The sequence below is a fragment of the Protopterus annectens genome, chromosome 2.part0, assembly GCF_019279795.1.
Source record: "Protopterus annectens isolate FY-2018-M chromosome 2.part0, PAN1.0, whole genome shotgun sequence".
In the NCBI taxonomy this organism is placed as follows: Eukaryota; Metazoa; Chordata; order Ceratodontiformes; family Protopteridae; genus Protopterus; species Protopterus annectens.
In genome coordinates, this window is record NC_056728.1 from 1,054,142,373 (window position 1) to 1,054,155,362 (window position 12,990).

Here is a 12,990-nt window from a genome sequence, read left to right on the forward strand (position 1 = left end):
TTAACAGAGTGATGTGTTTCACATTTAATTGAATAATTACTTTTAAATTGTAGTATATAAGGGGGAGGGGCTAGAGAGAACAAGTATACACTGTAAAGGCTGGAAAGCCGAGGCGCTAGAGGAGTTTTTTATCTGTGTGGCTTGGAGCCTGTATATCAGTATTTTGACTTTTATTGTGTGATGCTGTGTTTGCTTTGAAAATTTTGGAAGAATATTCAACTGTTTCTTCTAGTAACATTGGTGCAGCCTTTATGGTGTTGAGATTGTGGCTACCTTGGACATTTGAATTTCATTAAAAAATTTTGAGAAGGTAATCACTGGCTTTTTCTTCTTGTAGTGAACATTTCTACCATTTCTTCTGTTTCAACTTAAGTATAGGTTTAATATTTAGTGTGTTGATTCCTGGGGCTTATCTTCTTATAACCTCTCTATCCATTTATACTCCGCAACTTCTGGTTTATTAATAATGTCCCCTCCTCTATTGTGAAGCATTACTTTTTGAACAACTCTAAATTTAAGTTTCTGCTCTGGACCATTTTCTCTAACATGCTTTGCTAATGTGGTAGTAAATATGCCCTTTCTTATTTATGAGAGATGTTCAGATATTTGTTCCTTCAGCTTCCTATTACATTTACCTATATAGAAAGACGGACATGCCAAACATACAGCTTGGTAAAATATATTTAAGGTGTTATATGTCACAAAGAAGCTAAATTCATACCTAGTCTGAGTAATGGGATGAACAAAATCGAAATCACAGAATCTTAAGCAGAAGCTATGTTACAAAGAAATGTATCAAGAGAGGAATTTGGCTTCTAATAGTAAGAAAGGTACAGTCCCCTGTTAAAATTGTAGTTTTTGTAAATATTTGTTGATCAATGTTGATTTTGTTCATCCAATTACTCACACTAGGTGTGAATTTAGCTGATTTCTGGCATGTAACACTCCAGCCAAAAAAATCTAAAATGCCTTCCACACATTCGGACCCCAAAACAAGGGTAAAAGAATCAAAGGTGGAGGTGTATCCATCTTCACTAAATCCATATACACCTCAAGAAGGGTTAAACAGCACAACTCTCTAGAACTACTCCTGGTACAATTAAATATAGATAAAACACCCTACCACATCATTTCTAGCTACAGGTCCCCCACTGAAACTGTAAACCAAGAGAAAAACAATGACTACCTGGACTTGCTAGAATCACTTCCTATACAGCCAAACATTTTGGTCATGGGAGATTTCAACTATCCTTCCATAGACTGAACAATATACATGAGCAGAAAAGCAGTCACCCTGAGGTTCCTGGACTTTGTTAATTCAAATGCTCTGGAACAGCTAGTCTGCACCCCTACAAGGGGCTTGAATGTCCTGGACCTGGTTCTCGCCAACATGGTGGGGGGGGCATTGCACTACACCCTGTATGTTCCTCTCACTGGTGATGTCAGACCATAAATCTATCTCCTTTGAAGTGAAGATAAGACTGGACATCCCACAGGAGCAAACAAACTGAATAATTTCTCCAAAGCAAACTATAGCCTACTACGTGCAGGTATAAAAAGATTCAAACCCCAGCTAACATAGTCACCAATGACTCCTATGCAGAGAAGTACACAAGTGCCCTGTATAGACATTTAAACAACTGTATAGACTTGGCTGTACCTTGTCAGGATCAAAACCAGGTCCTCCTGACGAAACAGGCCACCCTGGTGACCACAAGTATAAATATGTTATATAACAAAAGGAAGAAACTGTTTTCAAAGAACAAGAGGGAACTTACTCACCAGAGGAAGAATGCCCTCCACAGCTTGAACAAAAAAATCAGATATCTCGTAAAGTCCTCTAAAGCCAATTGTGTGGCTAAATTAACATTTCTAGCTAAAGACAATCATAAGGCTTTCTTTAGCTATGCCCAAAATCTTAAAGGGAATGTCCAGATGTGTGCCGAACTGACTGTGGATGGTACTACTCACACTGAACCCAAATAAATTGCCAACCTGCTGGTGGACAGATTTGGTGCAAATTTTACCCCCCCCCCCCGTCCCCACCACATACTCCCCAAAGCATCCCTGTTACCAGTCCAATACCTAACATCTCCAAAGAGCAGATGATATCCATCTTCTCCAAGGCCAAAAATACAGCCTCCATGGGTCCAGATAACATCCCAGGCTGCTTGGTAAACATTTTAAAACAAGACCTAGCAGAACTGCTTGGTACTCTATTCAGCCATAGCTTGAGCATGGCTTTCTTCCAGCAGAGAATGGCAAAAGTAATCTCCTTACATAAAGGGGGTCCACCAACCAACTCTGGGAACTATATGTCCAAAAGACTAACCAGCTTTATCTGGAAAGAATCATCATGGACCTTATCAACAAGAACATAGGCAGCCTCCAGACTCTTGGCCTGACCCAGTTTGGCTTTGTTAAGGGCAGGTCTTGCTTATTAAACCTGTGGACTGTATGAGGCAAAGCAGTACATACTGCCTATCTTGACTTAGCTAAGGCCTTTGACACAATCTCACACTCAGGTATCATTGAGAAACTCTCCCAGCTAGAGATTAACACATACATTACTAGAGGGTAGCAAACTGGCTCACCGACAGAACGCATACTGTCAAAGTTGGGGATTCCACCTCCACCAGTAGACCAGTTACCAGTGGTGTACCACAGGAATTTGTACTGGGCCGTCTACTATTTGGAATCTACTTCTCGGATGTCCAGACAAAAGTAGATGAACTGTGGTTTACCAAGTTCACAGATGACTAGCTGCAATCATTGAGTCCCCAGTGATGTTACTATATTACAAAAGGGGCTAATGCAGACTAATAATTGGTGCCAGAGTCATGGTCTAAAACGAAATGGAAAAAAGTGCATCATTATCCCCTTTGGGAAAGAAGTGGCTCCTGCAATATACATTATAGATAGCACCCCCTAAGCCCAAACACAGTGGTGAGAGACTTGGAAACACAGGTTGACAGCAATTTAAACTTCAATCACCATGTCTCCACAGTGGTAAGGACAGCCTTCTACACTGGGTATCTCATAAGTAAGGGCATTACATCCAAGACTAAGGATGTTATAACTTTTCTATATCAACCCTCATTAGACCACTAATTGAGTACAATGCTCCCTTTTGTATGCCCCTCACCAGACACCTGCAACAACCAGAGAGACCACAGAGGTTTCTAACAAAAAAATTGGGGGCCTCCAAAATATGACCTACATGGAAAGACTGAAGGCCCTATCTCTGTACTCTGTATCCTACAGGCTGTTGAGAGATGACCTGTGCCTGGATTACACAGTGATCTCTGACCCTGCACTAATGGAAATGCTGCATGTCTGCAAATCAAATGGAACAAGAGTTACTCACGTCAGAAATCTCAACGAAACAGAACATGTTGGAGAGACAGATATACAGTGGATATAAAAAGTGTACACACCCCTGTTAAAATGCCAGGTTTTTGTGATATAAAAAAAGACACCACAATAAATCATTTCAAAACTTTTCCCACCTTTAATGTGACCTATATCCTGTGCAATTCAATTGAAAAACAAATAAATCTGTTAGGGGAAAAATATAAAAAAAATAAAAAATGCACAGCATTCATTTTTTTGGGTAGGAGTCTATCAGCATGACACATCTTGACCTGGCAGTATTTGCCCACTCTTCCTTGCAAAAGCACTCTAAATCTGTCAGATTGTGAGGGCATGTCTTGTGCACAGCCCTCTTCAGGTCACCCCACAGATTTTCTATTGGATTTAGGTCTGAGCTCTGGCTGGGCCATTCCAAAACCTTAACTTTTTTCTGGTGAAACCATTCTTTTGTTGATTTATATGTATGGTTGGGGTCATTGTTGTGTTGAAAGGTGAAATTCCTCTTCATCTTCAGCTTTCTAGCAGACTCATGAAGGATTTCAGCTAAAAGTGACTGGTATTTGGAACTGTTCATAATTCCCTCCACCTTGACTAAAGCCCCAGTTCCAACTGAAGAAAAGCAACCCTAAAGCATGATACTGCCACCACCATGCTTCACTGTGGGGGTGGTGTTCTTTTAGTGATGCAAAGTGTTGTTTTTGCGCCAAGTGTACCTTTTGGAATTGTGGCCAAAACGTTTAACCTTGGTCTCATCAGACCATAACATATTTTCCCACATGCTTTTGGGAGACTTGATGTATTGTTTTACAAATTTTTATCTAGGCCTGGATGTTTTCCTGTGTAAGAAAAGGCTTCCATCTTGCAACCATAGCCCATAGTCTAGACATATGGAGAATATGGGAGATTATTGTCACATGCAGTACACAACCAGCACTTTCCAGAAATTCCTGCAGCTCGTTCAGTGTTGCTGTAGGTCTCTTGGCAACATCCATGACCAGTTGTCATCTTGTCTTTTCATCAATTTTGGAGGGAAGTCCAGTTTTTTGCAACGTCATTGTTGTCCCATATTTTCTCCACTTTTTGATGACTGTCTTCACTGTGTTCCATGGTATATCCAATGCTGTGGAAATTTTTTTGTACCCTTCTCCTGACTGATACCTTTCAACGATGAGATCCCCTTGATGCTTTGTAAGCTCTCTGCAAACCGTGGCTTTTGTGACAGCAGGCAACCGAGTAAATGTCAGGAAAATCCTACTAGGACAGCTGAACTTTATTTGGGGTTAATCAGAGTCTCTTTAATTGATTCTTTAATTGATGGCAGGTGTGTACCCAAGAAGACTGACTGCTGTAATTAAATGAAAAGGTGCTTCAACAAAGTATTAGTTTAAGGGTGTACACACTTATGCAACCAGCTTATTGTACATTTATTTTTATATTTTTCCCCTACCAGATTTATTCATTTTTCAATTGAATTGTACAGATTATAGGTCACATTAAAGGTGGGAAAAGTTTTGAAATTATTTATTGCGGTGTCATTTTTTTATATCACAAAAACCTGGCATTTTAACAGGGAGTGTGCACACTTTTTATATCCATTGTATCTCCCAGAGATTGTTGCTCCTCTGGAACATACCTCTCAACTGTATGGATTTTTGCAAAATGTCCAGATTTTGGCCTCATATCTTTGGTCCGTTTTTCATAAAATTGTGTTTTTCTGACAAATTAATAATAAATCACAAACACCAACGAATTCAGCCCAAGAACTTCAGCCAAGTATGAGACACCAACAAGTTGTTCTGTTGGTGTCTCATACTTGGCTGAAGTTCTTGGGCTGAATTCGTTGGTGTTTGTGCTTTACTTTGTTTGGTGCTACTTAGAAATTAATAATAAATCATTAAAGACTGAAGTTTGAATATAATGGCAAACATTTGAGTTTCAGATTTCATATCCTTCAGAAAATTCTTGTTAATGAAAAATCTATTATTATATCAACTTTATGAGTTTACTCAAACCACCACACTACAACTAATAAAAACAAAAAAAAAACAAGGGCACACGTCAAAACACAAAACTCCAGTTTATTAAATGTTGAGCGCTTTCATCAGAATAATATCCAACTTCATTAGAACCTGAATTTGACTTGTGCCGTTCGTTTTTTTTTTGTTTTTATTAACTTTCTGAGTTTATAAGAGAGACATTTAAAAACTGTCCCTATTTTTGCGCCTTTGTTCAACTTTTATTTATGCTTTTGTCTAGATTTCTTGCTCTAAGAGGTTGAGAATAGTCTGGAATAAACTCCCACTTCACTTGAAGCAGGGCTCCTCAATGACTCTATTTAAGCACAACTTTGACAATTGGACCAGAGACCACAGTGGCACTTATATCCCTCATGGACAGGGGCAGTCAGTTCTACTCACTGATTCACTCTGCTAACAATGACCTTCTAACCACAGTCATCTAGGGAACAATGGTATTACACGGCTAGGCTTGTAAAGGCCTTAGGGCTATTCACCTAGTAACCTGCTATGAACCTATTAACCTATATTTGGCTTTTCATTTTCTCTGGTTGTGTTATCTTGGAATTAGCATATGTAAGTAAAGGAATACTTGTGTCAATCCTGTTGCCTGCAAAAATAAATGTCTTTTTTGTCTAGCCAAATCTTCAGTGGGTTTGCTTCATCTGAGTGTAACTGCGACCACAGTTTAACTCTTCATAGTAAAACCAAATAAACTATATATAAAGCACTACAAAGTGATCATGATCCATAGTTAACAATGACTGCTTGTCCACTGTGTGATTCATCAAGTTACTTAATCAGACAGTGCTCCCAGGCTGAGTCTGAGGAAGGCTGATAGGGATCAGTAGAGTAACAGATTACAATATAAAGAAACTGAGAGACCAGAACGAGAGGAATGGATATAGGATATGATACGTACTACTCAGCAATTACAGGAGGTGTCATGATTCACATATTTTTTAAGATGGTTACATATAGGTTTGTAGGAAGGAAGTGATTATCCCCCAGATTCACGAATCCTCCGTGTAAGACTAAATAAGTCTTACTCGGAAACTGCAGTTGAACGGTATGATGTCAGCGTGCCATGCATATTCATGACGGCACGCTGACACCACTCCACGTCTAACACGGACCGTGCAGGAAGGCAGGGGGTGTGTCTGACTGCCGAGCAGTCCAAAGGTCCACACCCCTGCAAGTGTCTGAATTGTGAAATGTTAACACACATGAGCGAGTCCGCTCAAATGTCTACATACCCAACACTACACTCCCTCACATTGTATACCCCCAGTACAGTTATAAAAAGTAAAACTTTTTTTTTCTAATTCCTGATATAGCTGCCCGTATTTGCAAGTGTTTGCCCGGGTGTGCCCATTGCTTAGCTGCAGTTAGCAATTTCGACATTGAAGAGCATAATAAGGAATGTTTATGCAAATGAAGCCAAATAGCAATAGCGTAGTGGTAGAGCCTTTACCCAGCGCAATATAGTTGCCCATAGCTAAGTAGCGCTTTACCCAGCGCAATCAGTTTGCGCGGAGGTGCGCACCATGCCAACCAGCGCACTGTAGGGAAACGTGGAGCAACGTAGAGCAAAGTTGCCTAAACACAGCCACACCCCCTAGCCTGTCTGGACAGTAGTAAAATAAAAAGCAATGACAAGGTTCAAACCCAGGACACTGTGCACCATAATCAAAGTACTGAACCACTAAGCCATAACAGCTTATGGTAAACAGCCACTGTTAACATACATATACTTATAAATGGTGGATTAACCATTGTTAAGCAGGTCTGCAGTCAGCCAAGAATTTTCAAAAGCGGCCAATCACAAAAAAGTGTGGGAAATGCGGTATATTTAAGCTCCATAGGCGGGAATACTCACCATAACTGATTGTAGTTCCCATCTGCAGTCAGAATGGCTGGTTCTGGAGAGGGTACATGCTTTCGAGTGCAATGCTGGGGCATCGAGGAGTCAAAATACATGGTTTGGCTCCTTGTCCACCGTCATGAGTCAAGACTCCTGCATGGCCAGTTCCAAGGGACGGAGTACAAAGCAGAGGCTTGGAACCGGTTAGCTCATGATCTCACCAGTGCCACAGGTGTCCCTCGGACTGGTGAGCAGGTCCATCACCACCATGGAGACCTGAAGAGATGGAAGCAGGACCTACTGAACCAATGGATACAGGAGGCCCGTGACATACAAGATACACGACTACTGAGTAGGTAGCCATGGAATGCAGTATGTAAGACATGCTAATTTAGTCTATATAATGGATAGGTATGTCTCAATATCCCTTCATTTACTTCACAGCTGCAGGTGTCCGTGCTGCGAATCAGCAAGCCTATGCAGATAGGCTGCTAAGGCTGCGCCACCAGGCAGGTTAGTAATTATTCTGCATGTATTGTTATATAAAATAGGTGAGATAGCCTGAAAAAAAGTGTTGTAGCCCAATAATACAGCCATAAAATGCCCTGAATAATTCCTCTGCATGTACTGTTATATAAAATAAGTCAGAGAGCCAGAAAAAGAGTGTAGTAACCCATTAATAAAGGTAAAATAAGTCTGGAATAATATCTCTGCATGTACTGTCATATAAAATAAGTGAGCGAGCCTGAAAAAGAGTGTTGTAACCTATTAATAAAGGTATAATATGTCTTGAATATGTCTTCCGTATGCACTGTAATACCAAATAAAGGAGAGATCCTGTAGAAAAGTGTGTAATGTAATTAATAAAGGTATAATACTTGGAGTGTGTCTGTGTCACTTACTTTGAAATGTTGTTGTACCCTTGCATTATATAAATAGTACTGTTGTATTAAGTGCTGTCAACCCACAGTTGGGCAGTCCCATATAAAGTGGATGATGAAAGTGCCAGTAGCTGTGAAGCATATATACAGTCCTCAACAGTCGGTTAATGGCTGGCATGCATAGGTAAATCTGGCACACGAGTAGTTTGTTAATGTGTTCCTCAGAAATGTGAGTGTGCTACACGAAATGTAGGTTTTTTTTATTTATTTTACATTTGTTGACCGGGCTAGTCTGGCTGGATACATGTCCATTTTCAGCAGAGGCCCGAGGAGAAAAGCTCCACTAATAAACTAAGTGACTAACAAATAACAAGTAAATAACAAGTAAATAAAAAGCATGTAGGCAGCTAAGGGAAAAATTGATATATAGTATAGTAAGGCAAAGGCAATTTAAACAAGAAATAAACAGCAGTACGGAATCATTATAACTTAAAATATTAACTATAGAAAGACTGCTAAAAAAGAATGAAGAAGGGAGAAAAATAGGAACAGGTGGAGAGTTTGTAAAAATGTAGACATATTAGCCAGTTAGTAGCAGACATATTGTGATGAGTACTACTTTGGATAGAGATTTGCACACAGGAAATTCTGGAACTAGGTAAGATACAGGGAGAGAAGACAGGTTACAGAGATAGTGGTGAGTAACATAAAAAGAGGAAGATAGGAGTAATAAACAGGCTGGTGGGTTGCTAGGTCTACTTCTTGAAGGGATAGAAGTAGTGAAATAGGGTAGGTAGAAGAGCATTGTAGGGTGTGGGAGAGAGTGATTGTTTCTTAAGCTCAGTCAGGATTTGAGCAGGGGAATAGCCAGTGAGATTGCAAATGTTTCCTTATTTGTTTTTTGAAAAGGTGGGATGAGCCTAAAGTGGTTAGTTCTTTGGGAAGTTTATTCCAGTGAGATCCAACAATATTGGCAAATAAGGAGTCACCTGCTTTATTGTAGGATTTCAGAGTAGCTACTAGAAGTTTGTTGGCTGAGCGAAGGGAAGTAAGATTTTTGTATGGGGCGATAAGGTTATTAAGTATGGGTGTATTAGAGGGGTAATGGAGTATTTTATAAGTGATGACTAATTGCTGTAGGAGAAATTGATTCTGTAGTTCTAGCCAGTTAAGGTTTTTGAGATTATGACAATGGTGAGTTCGATATGGGGAACCAGTGGCAAACTTGGCAATACTATGGTAGGCTGTGGCTAGTTTCTGGCGGTTAGCTTTTGAAATGTTAATAAATGAGGGGGAGGCATACAGTAGTGTAGATAGGAGATGAGTTTGGGCTAGAGACACTCGGGTAGCTGCAGTAAGAAAGGGCTTAAGTCTATAAAGGGCACCTATCTTTTTATTAACAGCCTTGATGGTTAGATCAATGTGACAGTCAAAGCTCAGTTGATTGTCTAGAGTAACACCTAGGAGTTCGGTGGAACAGTCAGGATTGATGATAGTGCCATTGCCAGACATAATGGAAAATGAGATTTGGGTAGATTTAAGGGTTGGTGTAAAGAGTAGTAATTTGTTTTTTTTTTGGGATTAAGGAGGAGACAGATATGTTGGAACCATTTTTCTGCTGCAGTAAAGATTTTCTGGGTGGAAGAGTGGAGTTCAACTGAAGATGAAACAGAACAGATGAGAGTAAAATCATCTGCATACTGAATACAAGTGGATGTTGGGAGTGAAGTAGCCAGGTTATTTATAAATGTAGAGAAGAGGAGGGGACCTAAGATGGATCCTTGAGGAACACTGATAGTGACTGGGAGCTGGGAGGATATATGGCTGTCCCAGAGGACAGCTTGTTTTCTATCATTCAAATATGAGTCAAACCATTGTACTGCTAAAGAGTCAAGTGATAGTGATGTCAATGTATCTAGGAGTAGTTGATGGTTAACCATATCAAAGGCTTTGGAGAGGTCTAGGAATAAGGCAGAGGAGAAAAGGTTCTGTAGAAATGTAACTGAAAATGTCACGGGAACACATCCAGATATGTAGATATATAAATATAAATAAAATAAATAACTATGTAGCAGTATCATCTGCATCTTGGACAGCTAGTATGTCAGATATAGGTCAGGTATATAATGAACTAGCCAAACCCATTACACAACCTAATGCCTGTTGCCTAGTGTAATAATACATGTAGGGGATATACACCTGCAGTCAATAGGAATGTAGTGTAGATTACAAGTACTTATAAGATGTTAATGGAGGTTTCTTTCTACACCCTACTGTATGCGCATAAACAATGCAATTCCACACCTCAATGGGTATGTCTAATCTCAAAACATTTGTTGGGACATATGTCCTATTGTTCTATAAATACCTGCATTTACTTTGATGCATGTACCCTGTTCAAACACCACAATCTTGGTGGCCTGTTGCCACTAATCATCTCTGCATGCTGTTGGAATGTCCACTGTCGTTCAATATATGCATGTGTTATGCTTGCTGTTCAACTGTTGGAACCCTGCTGTGTTGGGTTAATGGGAATATTACTGCATGCTGTTACAACTAATTTGGAATGCTGTTGTTTATCTTGTAATTAAACACACCTAATCACAGAACGTATGGGAAGGCAGGTCCCAGCGGACCCACCTTTCCCTCCTCAGCTGGCGATTGCACCTGGCACCAGCAGGTCCAGTGCCCAGCCCGGGCTCCCCTCCTCCGTTGGTCCTGTGCCACCTTTGGGTGGAAGCACTGCAGGGGATGGGGCTCATCCTCCTGTGCAAGCATGGGCAGAGAAGGGCCACCTGTCACCCTCCGAAGGGTCTGAGCTGTGGTGCATAGGGAGATCCAGCGTTCAGTCGATGATCCCCTACTCCAGCTCGAGGCGAGAGTGGCCGCGACTCACAGGTGAGCCTGCCCCTCCTACACAGCCCCCAGCACAGCCACCCTCAGGGCTGTGAAGGTGCAGTGGTGACTGCCCATGGGTGGGGATCTCAGTTCCACTGGTACCATCTGTGGGCTCATGGGCTTGTGATTTCCAAATATCCATCCCTGTCAATTGTGTTCACCCACCCGATGTGTCATACTCCGCACCTGTATGCTTCTTGTTTGTCTTGTCTCTTTACCTCCCCAACCTACCTCCCCAAATATACCTGCTTCCTCTACCTCACTTTCCACTCTCACCTGAAAAAAAAACAAAAGGGCAATCTTTTCCCACAAAAAAATTATGCCCCATACATAACTGCCCATTTCGCACACGTGTCCGCTGGACATGTAAACTGATAATTATAATTGGCAGTACAACATACTTTGTTGTCCCCACCCCTCTCTCAGGGGTGGAAGGTTTCACATTTCACTCCAAATTTATTGCATATGCTCAGCTGTTGCTGGTAAAGAAATGGGCAGCTAAGGACCTTCCCTACACCTGTCCTGCACATCCCGAGCTTGTTTCCCTACTGTCTTTCCCTCTTTGTGCCCCCTTTTTCACCACTTTCCCATCTTCCCATTTTCTTTTCTTTCACAAAAATTAGCGCAGGGGTTAGCGGGAGTAAGCACTTTTAAGCAGTAGTTAGCGGGTTTCAGCGATTGTGTGCATGTGTGCGCTTAGCTAAGTATTGCTAAGCATTGCGCAAACCCACGCAAACCCACTTACAACTGCTTAAAAGTGCCTTAGTCACTCTGCATGGCAGGGCCCTTGTTCTGCTGAGCAGCAAAATAAAACACCTCTGTCAGTCTCGAACCCCGGACCTTGGACACACTACACTGCATGAAGTACCACTAAGCCAAAGTAGACATACAACAAGTTGGTGCTGTAATAAATATATCATGCATTACAATGAGTGAATGTAAAGGGAAATAGGAATGTCATAACACAAATCTTGTTCTGTGGATCTTTACCAGCAGTTGTTGTGGAATTGCATGACATGACTGTGAAAAGAGAACCAGCTATTCTAGCAGGAAATAATGTTACAGTAGCACTTTACAAACCCCACACAATATCAGAGCAGGATAAACACTGGCATATTTGAATAGGGCAGAGGCCATACTTTCCAACTGTGACTGCTTTTCAGGGATGTCCCTGATTAGTAAACAAATGTTAGCTTTGTCCCTCAGAATCCCTCTGAAAAGTACTGACAGTAGGCCAAAACGTGGGGAATTACACTTAATGAATAATGTCAATAAGTAAGAGTACACACTGCATGCATGTCAGAAAAGGTGTATTAATACATATGCTCTGATTCTCTCACAGTCTCAACTTCATGCCTGTAATATATTGCAGGTGTACCCCACTTATATGTACCTTTCCCTGAGGCTGTTCAAATATATACCTGAGTGTATCAGAAGCCTGGCAGAGGCAGAAACACAAAGAATTTCAGCTTTTCTGCTGTTCTACACTCTGCAAATAGCTTTGGAATGAGTCCCACAAGCATACCCTTATGTAGGAGTACAACACAGAAATATCAAAGGATGTAGCCATGTACTGTTAGCAACCAACTATGACAATGCCATTGCTCCAGTGCAGAAAAGACTGGTGTGGTGCACAGACAAAGAATAATAAGCTAACCTCTGGCTACCATCTGCATATGTCCACAAGTGGGAGCCACGCAGACAGACTACTTGCCTTGTTAGGCTAACAGGTACACAGCAACCCTGTATGTTCAGCAAGATAAACATCACACAATAATATATAATGCTCTCTGTACTTCTGCACCCCTACCCAAAAGAACAATATACCTGTGTATTCAGGCTCTACCAAGGATGTAGGTAGGCATACTCAGTACTGAAATGTGTCCAGTTGTCTTGAGCAGCCTGTGCTAATGTCAACACAAATAAACAACAAACTGTTCAGAAGTGAGGTAATTAATAT